Source organism: Lycium ferocissimum, chromosome 10 (genome assembly GCF_029784015.1).
Source record: "Lycium ferocissimum isolate CSIRO_LF1 chromosome 10, AGI_CSIRO_Lferr_CH_V1, whole genome shotgun sequence".
NCBI lineage: Eukaryota > Viridiplantae > Streptophyta > Magnoliopsida > Solanales > Solanaceae > Lycium > Lycium ferocissimum.
Genome location: NC_081351.1, coordinates 56963829 through 56980835, shown reverse-complemented (window position 1 = coordinate 56980835; position 17007 = coordinate 56963829). Strand labels below are relative to the sequence as shown.

Genomic DNA, 17007 nt, shown 5'->3' with positions numbered 1-17007 from the left:
AAAATGTAAGTACGATGTGTGCAAGTATTATTATAGCTGGAGTCTTATTTTGGGAAGCAAGTGAGAGTATATGAAACAAATAATATAACTTGAGTTGATTTCTATTTTGAGAAAATTAAAGTATGCCCATCGAGGAACAGAAGTCTATAGAGTAGTAGTAACTAACTTCGGTTTGAAGAAACTTTGTTTAGGTTTTCTTGGTTTTTGATAGGTTAATATTCAGTCAAGTATGTTTACATGTGTCACTAATGTGCTTCGCCTAGTACTTATGATATTACTAGATACGGATGCCCGTGCTATGCACGGGCCCAACACTACAACTCACATATTTGAGCTTACGTGACAAAATAAGTTGAAGTATGATATCTCAGAGATAAGGCAGTAGATATGAAGCAGTAGATACGGATGACTGTAGAAACAGATACAATAGATACATTTAATCCATTGATAGCTAATTGTATTAGATCCTGTATAAGGATGGGAAACATCCTTGACCGCTGCGTGTTTGCTTAACTCAACAGATCTGGGTAGAGAATCCAAATTACTAAAAAAAAGATCACAACTGATTTTAACTTGGAGATTCTTCTCCATGTTTTTTGTCACTTTCTCACGGAATCATACGTGCACATTACTGCTCATACAGCTCCCAACCAGCAAGCAATTAGCCTTCCTTTACTGAGAATAGAAGTGTGGATGAATCGACATCAAATATAGGATTGACATTGTACACGATCTGCCTTTCCCTTGACTTCCCGGACCAACCAACCCAGATCAGCCTTCGCAAGTCTCTTCATTTTAGGTGCAGAGCATGCAGTAAATTGAGCAACGAATCTTAGAAATTTTACACATTTTCAACCTATTCGTATATTAAGAACAATGATCCTTCAGTACAATATCCTATCAAACGTACCGAAAATATTTCAACATGTGAAATATTAACTCTTATTCTCCATAAATCTCAAGTACAGCAAAACTAAATCACCGTTCTTGACTTTCATAAGGAAAAGTATCACGTTAATTAGCTTGCTAAATGGCTCAGACCACTGAACGGATTGATATATTGAGTAATGCAAAATCTGGAAAGGAAGTTTATCATTGAAAAATGGAATGTTCACCAAAAATTTTAAAATTGCACTACAAATAAGTTAAAAGATTGGCGATGTCTGTAAGTTTAACCATCGGCGATGTCTGTAAGTTTAACCATCCATAATGGATATTTCTTACCATAGACTCGCAGGTGCTAAAAGAGGTTATAATCAAGGGAAAACAGATAGTATATACTATGAGTAATGAATTTACCAAGATCAAGATGTACATGCGTCAAAATCTTCAATTCAGCAAGAAACCTTTTTGTTGCTTGCATATCCATCTTCTTGATCACAACTTTTTGCATATTATTAAGATATTAGTACTCACAAAAATTAAGTTGGTAATTTCACCTAAAAGGTAAAAAAAAAAAAACAAATTTGATTGCAACAAACGCACATAAAGTGACCTTCCAGAGAAGTTGATAACTTCACGTATTCAGGTCTTTCTCAAGATAAACCAACTTCAACGGGAAAAGAGTAAACTGAAAGACTACCCTATGTTTTTTTTTTTTTTCTATTGCAACAATTTTTTTTTTTTTTTTTAAATTAGTTAAAACATGTCTGATCTAAGCTCATAGATGAACAAAATTGGGAGCTGCAATGGAAACATATTTTAGATGGGAAAAATAAAAAATAAAAAATCAGATAATTGCACGTACAATTGTTATTACTATATACAAAAGGGACAAACATGAAATAGACAACAATACATGTTGATGATGTTGAGCAATTAGTTTACATCTTTAAGTCTTCAATGATTTGATATATGCAATATTTTTACAAAAAAGATATATGCCTCTTAAGTAATTAGTATAATACAGAATATATTTAGACCCACGCTAAAACAAACAAAATATGCTACCAGCTCCACAATCACAAGAAGGTATTTCTGAACCAGGAGCACATACAAATTTAAAAAAAGAAAAAGCCACAAAACATGAATTAGAATATGTGAAAAATATTAGTAATAACTTTCAACAGCAGGAGTATCAAGGAAATGAAGTCACATAAAAAAATTGATGAATCGGTAAAACATAGAAGAAAAAGAGGGCAAGGAAGAAGCAGAAAGCACATTACTCGCAGCCGGAAGAGCTCCTACATTTCAATTTACATGACCTCTTGTCCTTTCCTTAATTGCAACAAAAGGACGGCGTATTAAGAGAATTCAGTAAGAAGGAGACCAGAGCAAGGAGTCATGAACTAAGAAGGGCAAGCATAAGTTGACATAGACCAGAGCAAGAAGGACTCACGAACTAATAAGGGCAAGCATAAGTTGACGCATGAATTGGCCATAGTAATAACTAATAAATCTACTAATTATATTTGAGCAAAATCTACCAGATGCCACCGCTTCCAGAAGGCTTACCTTTCTTTGGTCCAAACTGGTTCTGAACATCTAATAGATACAACAGTCTCAGCTAATTGAGAATTTCACTTGTTCATCATGCCCCATATAGTGCACAACTGAAACGAAATAACAGAAAAACTCTGGTAAAATGAACGGCTAATTAAGAATCAATGGGAGAGAAAAAACCTATCACTCTTATATAATCTCCTATTTATCTCTTCTTCCATTAGTTAGCTTGATTCATAAAGTCTCCGCCTAATATTAGTCAGCCATGTCTGATTTCTCTCATCTATATATCTGTTATATCACCAAATCACATACCAGTTATCACAAAAATCTCCACTTCGACCAAAATAGAGTTGAGACAGCATATAAGAAATAAGTCAAATATAATGTAGGCATTGGTAAATTATACTCACATGGACATGCATAGCGTGATCCGTCGAAAGCTACACAGAGAATAAAGCTCTGAAAACTGTCAAATTCCATATAACCAACATTCATGAGCTTGAAATTTCCATATGAAGATTCATTATCCATTTGAAGGAAATTCACTTACCTCAGATGAAGGTATACACTCGAGCTACGCTATTCAAGGTGAACAAAACGTGTTGGTAAAATTGAACTCAGAGTAGGTCCAACTAAAAAGTAAAATAAAACAAAGAACTCACCTTAAGGGTAGTAGTAAAATTGATCTCCTGTCAGGTTCCATGAGAGAACAATTGAATGGTATAATTAGATGTATCTTCAATTAGGGTTAGAGACACACTCATCCATAAATTAGAAATTCACATTCTTCTTCAAAATAATTCCCTCAATGTATCTGCGAAGAATCTTTGTTGCATGACTTAGCAGGAAGCAAAATCTTTTGAGCCATAATCCCAACTCTCATTTAATTATGAGAAAACTATGAAAGAGTAATAGATCCAGGTTTCAATAGTTTAGATGGTAAATACAGTACACATGTATTTCAATAGTACAGGAGTCTTTCGAGAGGACAGGTTGTAGTTAAAAGCGAACTTTAGACTGTGTAGCAGAGCATGGTTTTCAAGGTGAACAGCCCATTCAAATAATGAGCTTTAAGAGCTTACCTTTGACCGACCTTTCGAAGAGCAGTTATTATATGAGAAGCTATTATATCATTTTCAGAAAAACTTTACATACCCTTGTTTCAAATTTAAGAACCCAAACTTCTAAACTCTTGAATAAAACTTATGATCTCTCCCCTTCAACAAAGGGAATGAAGAAAGAAGGGGGAGCGAATTATTAGTTTTAGCAGACAATGGATGGAGTACACTAAGCCACATTAACGAAAATTGGTGAAAATGCCAGAATCATTATATGACATATCTTAGCTTTTAACTTCTGCAATAAATTGTCCGCTCTCAATGTAACAGATTATGTTTCCAGCACTCTTCAAAGTTGGTCCAACATCTCCTTTGCTTGGCTAGAAACAAAACCAAGCTATCATCTAATGAAGCCAAATCAATGTGTTCTCTTTTGTTTCAATATAATAAGAAATCACCCGAATTTTCCATATGTAGCTTCATAACATGTTTGGCAATTAGCCATCGATTGAAAATTCTTGCTTTACCCATGGAAATTCACATTTTTTATGAAGACCACCTAGAAGAATAAAACAATAAGCTCATACTGACACGTGACAACATGAAATAGAGAAACTGAAAATGATATCGTTCTGAGAAAACCTCATGAAGCACCCTTGCACAGCGGAAATACCAAACTTTTAAACAAAACAGCAATAATTTTTTTTTTCTTTTTTTCTTTTTCTTTTTTTTACCTGAAGGCTGAAACATCTTATGTAGATAGTAAAGCACGCCCTGCAAAAATCATGTGAACATAAAGCGCAAAAGTCAGGAATTTCTTAAGTTAATAAAACTATTAACCCAAGGAAAAAGTTGAAATTATAATTTCTACAAATAAGTGGCTGCAGAAATTCAATGAAGGCTGGAGAAACTATTGATTTCCAGTAAGTTCGAAGTCGAACAAAAAAAATTATTTTGCATTAACTTGTGTGATTACAGGCTTAGCATTACAAATTCATACCTGATAAATACATATTCATCTTCACAGTTTTCCCACATAGCTAAATTAGTAGTCAAGAATTTTATTTAGAAATTTATGAAATATAAGTGATTTCAATTGCGAGTTGCCTTTTAATAGTAGAACTATAGTTTCATATGCATGCCAAAACAATTCTAACACAATAGGTAGCCTAATTAGGCTCTTCATCACATCAAATTCTTTGAAATTTATAGCATGTATATTTTTTTGTTGACCGTGGTGTCCATGTGTGTACCTCAACTAATTCCACGGGATACCTGCTACCTCCTACCACCATCAAGTACCTGGTAACTTTGTCCTAAGGCTAGAACAGATGGGAAGAAATTACCTAATGTTTTTATCTCTGCTGGAAATTGAACCCGAGACCTCATAAGCATCTATATTACGCTAAGAGCAAGATACAATGAGAAATCGAAAAGAACTAATGAAGCATTACACATCCATCTAAAATAACTTCTTCTTCGTGTTTTCTCCTCCATCCCCATTTCCTTTAGCTTGCACTTTCTTGTTTTTCCTTTGCTTCTTGTAGTAGAATACATCACCCGTACATGTCGCACATACACATACTAATACTCAATTCTATTTGTTATTAGGTCGCCTTGTCTTGTAGGTTGATGTTTGCATATACTGCTCAATCAGTGACATCTGGACCACCTTCTTTTCCTTAACAAAAGAGTTGATGGTGCTGCTGCAACATAGAAAATGAACTACATCAAATGGATAGTGCACGATGACGCATCGCAGGTACAGATGCGGAGGAAAACTGGAAGTAGCATAGTAAAACTTGCTAAGTACGATATGACTTATGAGATCTTTCTCTATCAGCATAAATCAATATCAAAAGGGTACTGTATTCGAAAAACAACATATCTACCCTCTGCTCTGCAACCAAAGATGTCGAGAAGAGTAACCTGTGCCTAATATATAGTAATAATATAAATGTGGATTGTCAATACTAACTATGACTCCTATACAAAAGATAACTTATCCATTAAAATTAATCAAAGAACCATGGACCTCACAAGTTTCAATGTTCCCTAGTTGGCACAACTGATTTACTGAAGTGATAAGTTTCAATAGTTAATTGTTTCTTCTACTTGCTTTTTCATTTTTTCTTAAACACTGTCTATCCAATAAGGAAAGCAGTGCCAACAAACTACAAAGAAAACAAGAAAAAAATGTAATTTTTCCAAATTCCCAAACCAAAACACATAAAAGTCAAAAGGCAATTTTGACTTAATAAATAAGAAAATCAATATCTTAGGAAAAAAAGTAAATAAACCCAAAAACTTAAAGGAAAACCCCCCAGAAATTTACGATTAGAACAAATATTACCTCCAATATCGATAGCTAAATGTGAAATTTCATCACCAGATTGATCCACCAGCTCAAAAGTGTAAAAAAACTGTAATTTTCAACGATTGAATAAATAGCATTCTCATTCGTCAAAAAGGGCTGCTACTTTCATCACAACTTTGTCACCTTTGAATTTAGGGTTTATTGATTTGAGATTTTCTGCGAATTTAGGGTTTTGAAAGCCCTGCCATTGAAGTGAAAAATCGTAAGACAACCGATTGAACTCTAGAATGGAGAAGAATATGTATAGCATAGGCGTAGTTACAAGTTTACCCCTAAGTAACCTTTAATATTACAGGTTTGCCCCTGGTCGTCCTTGTTCGTACAACAACTCCTGTTTCTAATATAGTAGAGACTAGTCTTTGGGAATGTGCGTTGCACTTTTGTCCCCTACTACTATATACAATTTGTACAAGCCTATTTTCATGGTGATATTTATTTATCTCATATGTAATAGTAAGTTTGTAAATACAATAGACCTTGTATTGATTAATTTGTTTATATGTAGCGCGTGTACACCAATATAATATAGTACTGTAATATTTTTTTTAATGCATTTGGCTCATAAAATAAATTTAAAATGAGAAAAATGTGAGTTTCTGAAAATGATGAAAGTTGATCATGTTTAGCTAACTCAATAAATAAATAAACTCTCTCACATAAATTTCTGTATTATCATTTCAATATATGTTTTTGTGATTAGATTAGAAGCATCCCAGTAAAATGTATTAACTTATATTTGCACTACTCATAATAATATTTTTGTCTGTGTCTTACCTTTACACATCCTTTAAAAAACACAATAAAAAGGTACCATCGCTAGCCTGCACAATTCAAATAAGTAGAAATAAATTTTTACAGGAGGAGCTTCACACATCCTCGAGAAGAGTCTCACCGACAACTTTCTTCTCACATTTTTCAACATTGTAGAACTTGCTTTTAATGTTATTTATTATATGTGAATATAACAAAGAAAATGAATTAGAGGGAAAAAATGAGTCATATCGCTTTCAAGAATTATAAGAATCGGGAGTAAGTTTACTAATTACTTGTACCAAATAAACAAACAAGGCAGTGATACCTACATCTTTACTTCATAGTAAATTCTTTTTTGAAACAATATAGATTATAGATAGATATAGATATAGATTATAGATATCTGATGTTCGGCCAAAAATGCATATATTCACTCATTGTTGACTCACATTCTAATACTTTTAATAGTATTTTGAGTATTAATTATAGTGATTTGTGCTAATATTATATTTTTATTATGTAGGGATAAAACGATGTAAAAATTAAGAGATTTGGAGCAAAATTGGATGAAAAGCGGGAATTTGAGAAAATAGAAAAAAGGTCGCGATGAAAGACAAAAGAAGACATAAAGTGGGAGGACATTATTGCCTAGTGATTGGAAATAATTAAATTGTGCATCAAAGAAATCGAAGCAAAGAATTGAAATTTGACAGTAAACAAAGTGAACGAGCAAAACAGAGGCGGTGTCTTACTGCTGTACACGTTCGAATTTCACTTATTCCTCTTTCGTTTTGGATCAGGTTATTTTATTTGAGCTTTTTCCTACACATATAAATAGTCCATAAGACACAAGTGAGAGCTGAGAGAGTCTTAGTCGTGGACAAGTGCTTTTTACCTTCTCTTCTCTGTAATACTTATTTTTACGTTTTTATTTGAATGATTTGTTGTTTTTCCTCCATGTCTATGTGAAGCTAAACTTTATAGTCTAGTGTTTTGACGCTAGCATGAAAATTGACTTTTGATTATCGTTTATATCTATTGATTTTCCATCTTTGGGTTATTTATTTATTCTTGATCTTATTAGTTTGATTATTTGACAAAATAGTCAGACACTATCTGTGGCGTGTGAATTGAACTAGGGATAGGGAATTTGCATGCTTAATAAGAATAAATAGAGCTTGTTCGATTAATCATTTCGCTAATGAGGATAGGAATATACCATTTAGGCTTGCTTAGTTAAATACGGAGAAGTAAATGTGTTCTTGTTACCTCTGGCGACCATAGGAATATAGGCGTTATAGTAGCATCTACAAACTTGTGAGCAACTCGGAAGATACTCATAAAGTTAACATCAACCCGTCAATTAGTAACCCATAAGTAGAACGATTTGAAGACTCAACTGGATTGTTAGTGGTCATAGCCCTAGATCTATCTCTTCTCCGATAAAAATCCGCTCTTTCTTGGTTGAAGTTCATTATTTGCTTTCTCTTATTTTTAGTTAGTTTATAAATATAAATTTAGATTTTATTTCTTGTTTAAATAATTAGCATTAGTTTAATTTAGTAAATAGTTAATCATAAGTCCCTGTAGGTACGATATCTAGACTTTAAATCCTATATTTCTTGTACGACCACGTATACTTGCATGTACGTTTGGAAGCAACAAGTTTTTGGCGTCGTTGTCGGGGACTTAGAAATTAATTGTTTATCTAGATCAGAATTTTCTTTTTGTCTATTCAAGTTTTTTTTTTTCTTTGTTTAATATTCTGGTATTCTTCTTGACATTGCATCTTGGAACGAAAATATATCGAATGTTGGGTATTCATGTTTTAATGATTTTTGTGCACTTTGTGGAGGACCCCACTTATGGGAAAATTGTTCTAAAATTTGGATCATACGGGATGTGATGTGTGACCCTTCTAAGTTCTATAATTTGAACTTTTGTAACTGGTGTGGTGGTCAGTGGAAAGAGTGTCCTAAGTGTTGTTCTAGTCTCTCAAGTGATTTTCACAAGGTGGATATTGTGAGTAATACCTGGTTATTGATTCGATCTCATCGATTGGAGGTATGGGGGGATTATCTTGATGAAATTACAAGTGACATGACACACTTCATGGAAGAAAGAACAAAGCTCGAATAAGAGATAGACCAATTTGGCTCAAATATCCATGACCTGCAAGCTCAATTGAATAAAAAAAGTTGAGGCATCTGATTCCCAACTACATATTATCTTGGATAGTGGCCAGCATATGGAACAGATAGAGGAATTCCAAATATTTGATCAGATCCTTGTTGAAGATGTCAATGTTGAGGAAGTGTACAAAAGTGAGGATGTCAAAAATAATGCAGTTTTAGAGTTAGGGTGTGTTGGTCCTCATTCTAAACATTTTTCTACATTATGTTTGGTTGGCGACATGGAAATCGAGCCCTCCACGCCAATGAAGAAATGTATAGATGAGGAACAAGAGCCTTACATCCTGAAATTTGCCACACCGAAAAGACAAAACGACATTCCTCACTTAAGGGCCAAGAAGTGCAAGATGCGACACCTATTGCTTGGTTCCTTTATTTTCACACCCCCACCCCAGAAGCTTGATAAAAAATTTGAAATTGGGGACATAATTCATATCTTCGAAGTGGAAGGAAAAGTAGTGAAAGTTGGTTCACTTCGTGCCTCGACGTTAAATCAAGCACTTGTTGGGAGGCAACCCTTGACTTATTGTATTTTTATTTTTTTATTTTTATGGTGTTACATTTTGTTTTGTTTTAATTTTGCAGATTAGGGGAAGTCTGAGTACCCGAAGTTGACGTTGAAGAGCATGTCTGGGCTTGCGTGTGGGGTCGTGCCGACCCTCGATATTGAGGATTATGCTACTAGCTAGGCCCTAGAGGGTCTCAGGGATTATTTCTCACTCTTGTTTTAATTTTTCTCTACTACACATGCATCGAGGACAATGCATGTGTGGGTGGGTACTTCCGATATTTGAGGTCAAGGATGATTATGCCATAAGATTTTTTTTTTTAAATTTCTCTTAGCCTTATATATTTATAAAAAGTAAAAAAATCAAAATGATTTTATTTTGTTCTTTTATTTTTCTTTTATAGTTTTTTTTCATTAGCGGCATAGATCATCCACTCCTTGGGTTTTCTTATGGCCTCGATTCTTTCCCGAGGAGGGAGCCTTTGAACCGGGTAATTTTTTTATTTTTTAGGATTAATTTTTTTAAGGAGTAGTAAAGGAGAGAGAAGAAAGACCCTTTTGACTTGTTTGGTACTAGCATATTTGAGCCTGAGCTTGAGTAGTACTTTCCTATGAGTGCTTGAGTAATGAAAAAGATGGCAGACTTGTTGACACCTAGCTCAAGGTTGTGACTCTATATATAGCTTATTCTTATTTTGTAGTTCGCCATGATCCTATCTGTCCTAGAGTAGAATTGATCCATCTTGATTGATACTTGTGCCATGTGTGCTGAGAATTTTCTACATTTATTCTATGTTTTTCATCTTAGTCTAGAACTTGCCCTGCATGTTATTGAAGCGAAATAAAAAGTGTTACTCTGGCTAGAAGATGATTATAGGCTTTCTTTGATATGTCTTGTGAATTTTAGCCTTTTCCGAAATTGTACCACTAGTTCGGCCTTTGAGCCAGTAACCTTTCGTTTGTTAGCCGTATTTTTGCCTTGATCCTTTTGTTTAATCCCTAGTTTTTGCATCCTGCTTCCTTGAGCACTGTAGCTTAGACTGTGTTATAAGTGTGAAATCTGAAGAAAAGGGATGGTCGAGTGTAAAAGGTGACCAATGATAGCTGCAAAGTGATGAGAAGGCCCTCTTAGAAAGAATGTGGGAAAAAAAAAGTTGCTTGAAAAAATAAAAAAATTGAATCGTTCTTGATATGATGAGAACTACTAGTGAAAATAATTGATGAAGAGAGGGTTGAAAAATAAAGTGAAGAGGTGAAAATAATGGGTGATGAAGTCTAAAAGTGCAGAGTGCTTAGAGAAGTGTAAGTCACTATTAAATAGTTTTCATACCCATCCCCTAGCCAACATTAAAACCCGTTAAAGTCCTATTTGATTCTATTCGAGCACATTTGATTAGTAGAGATGTACATAATGGGCAAGTATATGGTTCTTTGTGCATACATGTGAATTTCTTTGTGTGTGCGAGAGTTGTGCTTTGATGCTAAGTCCTTAAATTACATTCGATTCTTTGATTTGGTGTGGACTATTTTTTCTTGTGAGGGCACTTGTTTCAAGATAGATAGGTGATGTTATTATATTTCTTTGACAGAGTAGGTGAGCGAGCTTAAATTAGATGAATTAGAGTCCGTCTCTGAGATTAGGTGGTTAGAAGTTGTTGTTTGTTTGTTGACTTGTATATCTTGCATGAAGATCAGGAAGTATATATTTGATGGTTTGAGTTTCTATAGGGCCTAATTGTCGGTACCAATCAAAGTGTTGGTGTTCCTAGGCTTGATTTATTGAGAGTGGTTTTAATGCTTAATCGAGGACAAGTAAGAGTTTAAGTGTGGGGTGGTAATGTTCGGCCAAAAATGCATATATTTACCCATTGTTGACTCACATTCTAAGACTTTTAATAGTCTTTTGAGTATTAATTATAGTGATTTGTGCTAATATTTTTTATTTTATTATGTAGAGATAAAATGATTTAAAAATTAAGAGATTTGGAGCAAAATTGAATCAAAAGCGGGAATTTGAGAAAATAGAAAAAAGGTCACGATGAAAGACAAAAGAAAACATAAAGTGGGAGGGCATTATTGCCTAATGATTGGAAATAATTAAATTGTGCATGAAAAGAAAGCAAACCAAAGAATTGAAATTTGGCAGTAAATAAGGTGAGCGAGCAAAACAGAGGCGGTTGTACTGCTGTACACGTTCGAATTTCGCTTATTGCTCTTTCGTTTTGGATTAGGCTATTTTATTTGGGCTTTTTTTCTACACCTATAAATAGTCATAAGACACAAGTGTTATAACTTTGGATAACTCTAAACCCAGTTCGTAACTTTGGACCGAGAGAGAGAGAGAGAGCTTGATGCTATATGAGGCCGTAGTTACGAGTTTCATCTTCTTCTCTCGTAATACTCATTTTTACGTTTTTATTCGAATGATTTGTTATTTTTTCTCCATGTCTATGTAGAGCTAAACTTTATAGTCTAGGGTTTTGACGCTAGCATGAAAGTTGACATTTGATTATCGTCTACATCTATTAACTTTCCATCTTTGAGTTATTTATTTATTCTTGATCTTAATTGTTTGATTATTTGACGAAATAGTCAGACACTATCTGTGGCATGTGAATTGAACTAGGAATAGGGAATTTGCATGCGTAATAAGAATAAATAGAACTTGTTCGATTAATCGTTTCGCTAATGAGGGTAGGAATATACACTTTAGCCTTGCTTAGTTGATTACGGAGAAGTAAATGCGTTCTTGTTACCTCTGGAAACATAGGAATATAGTGTTATAGTAAATCATCTACATTGCTTGTGAGCAACTCAAGATATTTAAAGTTAACATCAAAAAACTAGTAACCCATGGGTAGAAACGATATAAGACTAACCATTGTTTTTTAAAACAAAGAAAAAAATTTATCTCTTCTCCGATAAAAATCCGCTCTTTCTTGGTTGAGGTTCATTATTTGCTTTCTTTTATTTTTAGTTAGTTTATAAATATAAATTTGGATTTTATTTCTTGTTTAAAATTACCATTGTTTAATTTAGTAAATAATTAATCATAAGTCCCTGTGGGGACGATATCTGGACTTTAAATCCTATATTACTTGTACGACCAAGTATACTTACGTGTGCGTTTGGGAGCAACAATATCCACTTGTCATATGATCAAATTACTTACTATTTTGACTTATATATATATATATATATATATATATATATATATATATATATATATATATATATATATATATATATATATATATATGAGAGAGAGAGAATTGTTTAATTAAGATCGTGTTTGAAAGAAAAAGGATTTGTATTTAAACGAAGAAATATGTCTTACACTAATGAAGACTTAATAAAAGAAATATTGACAGCCAGGAGAATTAGTGAATTAGAGCTAGCAATTCTACTCGTTTTAAGAAAACTCAAGCTTATATTCCAAGCACATCGAAGTAATGTATGATTTTCACTTTATCTTATATCCTAGCCATTTGAGCTTCCACTTCAACGGTTGTACCGAAGCGTAACTCCGCTACCCCTCAGGTAACTACTCAAAAGTTTAAGGAGGAAATTAATTTAGAACTTGCTTATGAGTTTTTAGGACAAGTTATTTTTTCTTTCTTTTTAAATGTAAAAATGTGAGAGACTAATGTATGCACATACACTAACGACATTCTCTAGTAAATTTATCAAAATTAATAAAGGAAATTCCAAAACAAATGAGTAAATAATCAAATAAATGATGCAAAATCAATCATAAATAATCAGTCTAGTGTGTCTATCATTTCACCGCCAAGGCATCTTGAAAGTGAATCGTCTTCCATGAATATGATATCTATCTAGTATGATGTATGGAATATATGACAAAGGTGGATCTATTGATCGGTCATGTCATATAGATCCGAGTTGGACATCCAATTGCTTCGATTTGAATTATCCGGAGAATGCAATGCCTGATATATATAAAAAAAAAATGGATGCTTGTTATACCCCATTTAAACAAAGTTAAATCAAGAGACAAATATGGAGATTCCTATGTTTGCTTTATTTTAGAGTCGCCACCTAATTGATTTTAAGTGAATTAGGGCACCTAATTATTAACTAAGGTAAAGCTAACTAAACCTCCATTAATGTCCTTAATTTTTAATTCTAGGTAAGGGTTCTAATTATCCTAAAGGGAAGGGGTTAGGCATCCCTCTAGATCCGTTAACTACTTCTCACGCTTGACTTAGGTTAATTAATTAAGATTAAATATACTGCTTAAATTTAAGAAAATAGCTTGTAAATGTTATTAAGGTTTTAAAGGAAGTATAATAACACCATTTAAACTAACTTGTAGAAAAATATTAGTAATTTGCATGAAGGAAATGCTTTTTAAAACGAGATTTATAAATGCTGCTAAAACTTTGAGTGAAAATAGTAACGCTATTTTAGAATAAGACTTGTAGAAAAACATAATAATTTACATAAAAGAAGCTTTAGATGATATTTGACATAAGACTTTCGAATATTGTTAAGGCTTTTTTTTTTTTTAAATATAATAACGCTATCTAAAATAAAGACTTATAGCAAATTTAATAATTTGTATGGGAGAAAATAAATGTTGCTAAGGTTTTGAAAAATATAATAATGCAATTGAAAACAAGACTCGTAAAATATAACAACTTGCTTATAAATAATAGCTTTTAGCAAATATAGACTTATGTGAAATCAATGTGGGGATTTAGGAAACCCTTAGACTTATTTCTTACTGAAAAGTGACGTAAAGGGCACAAGTTTCTTTCCCTTTTATTACTTTATTAAACTGTATACGGTTAAGATACATATATAATCGGATTTATCCTAAATGTTATAAAGTATACTCGGATTTATATTTGCATAGTAGGTACGTTTTACATTTTAAGATAACAGAATGAAACATATCTCTTTTGATGCAAAAGTATGTATTTATGCCATTTCGAGAACAACTATTCTAATAAAGATAGATGTTATAGGTAAAATAAAAATGAGAATGAAACCTACGGAATTAATTATCAGCTTTCCTCAAATTAACTACCCATTATTAAAGTTAAAACCCACTACTTCATTAAGGTTCACCTAAATCAACAAATAAAATGCCAGTCATGCAATACAAATTAAATGCATTAAAAAGAGTAAAATAGAGGAGTAAATAAGTGAAATGGGTTCAGCCCATTTCAGGACTGCTATGATCAGATTGTTGTTGGGCCTGCTCAGAAATTCGAAATCAAATGAGTCGGCCCATTTAGGCCATTCTTTAAAGGATGCACATCTCTATAATAATCGGGGAAACGAGGAACAAAATTTCATTTTTTTTTGCGAACCGGAATAATTTAAACGATCATTGAGCAAGATTATGTTGGGCTTTTAGCCCAACTCCGAATGCGGGAGAAGAACAAGTCTCTCAGACTCGTACGCGATAGTCATGCATAAAAAGAAAGATAAGGATTAGTATCTAATCGATGAATAAAGTTAAACATGTAACATATAAATTCAAAACAAATCAGCAGATTGTGTATATTTTATATATATTTGAAGTATACCTTATGTATACACACCCAATTTAGCCAAAGCAAACACTATCATATGATCATAAAGATACGTTAACTAATATATCTTACTTCATTAAGCAACTTGACCAAGGCTCAGACACAAATAAGCTAGCACAACTCAAGACACGACTCTAAATATATTCAAAGGGTCAACATAACCATAACAAACAGCTCATCGAGTCATTTGGACAATGTCCAATGCAGTGAATATTTAGTCAAGGCAAAAGAGGTGTTTTCACATTCTAAAATGCAAGCTCAAAGAATGTCATAGCAACAACTTATCAATTTAGGATCTATTTCTTTAAAACTCAATAGCGTCAGCAGCAATTTGACAAAGGCAAGCCACATGGACTATAGCTGATTCTGATTACGACCGAACAAGTATAGGCATGCCTCAGATAATCAAGATTAGTCCAATCTTAAACACATATTAGTTCGAACTAGACAGGAGATTAAGCCTATTAATCATATTGCCAAACAGGGCAAAGAATTGACCCTTTTCCTAGCAAGAAACAGCTTAGTCTTTTGGACCCGTATTTTTAGCTTAGTCTCTTATATACATTAGGAAAATAGATACCGACCAAACAATTTGTTAGATCCCGTATTTTTATACGTCGAGTTATTCGCGAAAGAATCAACGTGAGATAGAAACTTCGGATTTTTAATTTCTAAACTAGAACTAATCGGTTACAAATTTTACTTAGTACAAGAATGTTGTTGGAAATTAGAAACTACTTAATTGTGGTGTTAAGTTAAAATTAGTGGCAACAATGAGCCAATATGAGCATTAATATGCCATGTCCAAAAGATGACTCAAAGTCATCTTAAATAAGGTTAATGGAAGACATACAAATGGGCAATTAAATGTTGATTCATCCACTACACTTTCATTATATTGTGGACAACTAAGATACACTTCATAACCAAGGTGAGGTTCGGCCAAGGGGCTGAAAATTTTGAGGAGAAAAAGTTGAAGCATACAATTGAATATTTGAGCATCCACTACTTTATGAAAGTATACATTGTTTTAGGAGGACATAACATGGTGGAGGGATCATTTCACATTAAATATTTCTCATCCATCTTGGCATGATTACTATAGACAAAGGGTGGTGCATGAATCATTCAACACACATAAGATGGTCTTGTAAACAATTGAAAAGAAGGAAGAAAGGAGAGACAAGGGGGTCGGCCAAGGAGGCTTATGGCCGAAAGTGGTGAAGAAAATATTGAAATTTTGTGTAAAGTTAATTGAGTGCTCAATGTCATGAATGGAGCATGTGTTGTATCCAACTTGTAGGTATCATAATTTAACCAAATAATGACCAAGAAATCAGCCATCACAATTCATTTCAACTACACAACACAAAGAAAGAAAACCTAATTCTAGAGAGAGAAAGCTCTTCGGCCACAGGGCTGAAATTTTGAGCTCTTTGAGTCTTGATCCAAAAATTATTTTCCAAGGTGTTTCAAACCTTTAGAAGGTCCCTAAAACGTGAAGATAGTCTTTGGAGCAACAAGAACCATTTTCCATCTCAAGTCACCAACTCTAGCCAAGTAGAGAATTCAAGTTGTCAAGGTAAGATCTAACTTTCTTTTCATGTATTAAGGGTGATGTAGATGTGTGAATATAAGTTGTATGCATGAAATAATGTGTGTTGATGTTGGAACATGATAGTAGTTATGGGGTTATATGTGTTGATGTCAAGTATGGTTGTAACTTGACGAACATGAATCGCACGCATAAAATCATGAAAGTTGGTGTTGGAATGTTAGTTGTCGTAGGAATCTGTTTTGGTGGAATTAATGGACTGATTTTCTTTAATAAATATGGATGTTACTATCATAGATCTCATGGTAAAAAGAATGAAAAGAATTGGAAGGTTAAAGGTGAAGTTATGTTAGTATGAAAAGGTTGAATCTATGATTTTATGTGAGTGATGTTGAAGCATGGTGTAGTAGTGTGTGTACTGTTTGTGAAGAAGTTAGTGAACTGTTTTTACTTGATATTTTGATTGTTATTATCATGAATTTTATGATGGAAATGAAGGTGTTTAATGGTTGGAGTTGAAACTAAAGTCATTTGTGAGTTGTTTTAAGGATTGTA

General features: G+C 33.2%; 1 long non-coding RNA gene across 10 annotated transcripts; it reads right to left on the bottom strand.

Annotated features, from left to right (window-relative positions):
* Window positions 1–406: 406 nt before the first annotated feature.
* LOC132034377 (uncharacterized) lies at window positions 407–6107 on the bottom strand. Of its 10 annotated transcripts, none has more exons than XR_009409069.1 (7): window positions 5857–6107; window positions 4757–5209; window positions 4238–4277; window positions 2856–4062; window positions 2455–2552; window positions 1300–2217; window positions 407–788 (listed from the first exon to the last, which is right to left on the bottom strand). It is a non-coding gene; the product is annotated as an uncharacterized LOC132034377 (long non-coding RNA). The 10 variants fall into 10 exon arrangements; XR_009409071.1 differs by having other exon boundaries at window positions 2455–3024; window positions 3108–4062; XR_009409063.1 differs by having other exon boundaries at window positions 407–1076; window positions 2455–4062.
* Window positions 6108–17007: the final 10900 nt, after the last annotated feature.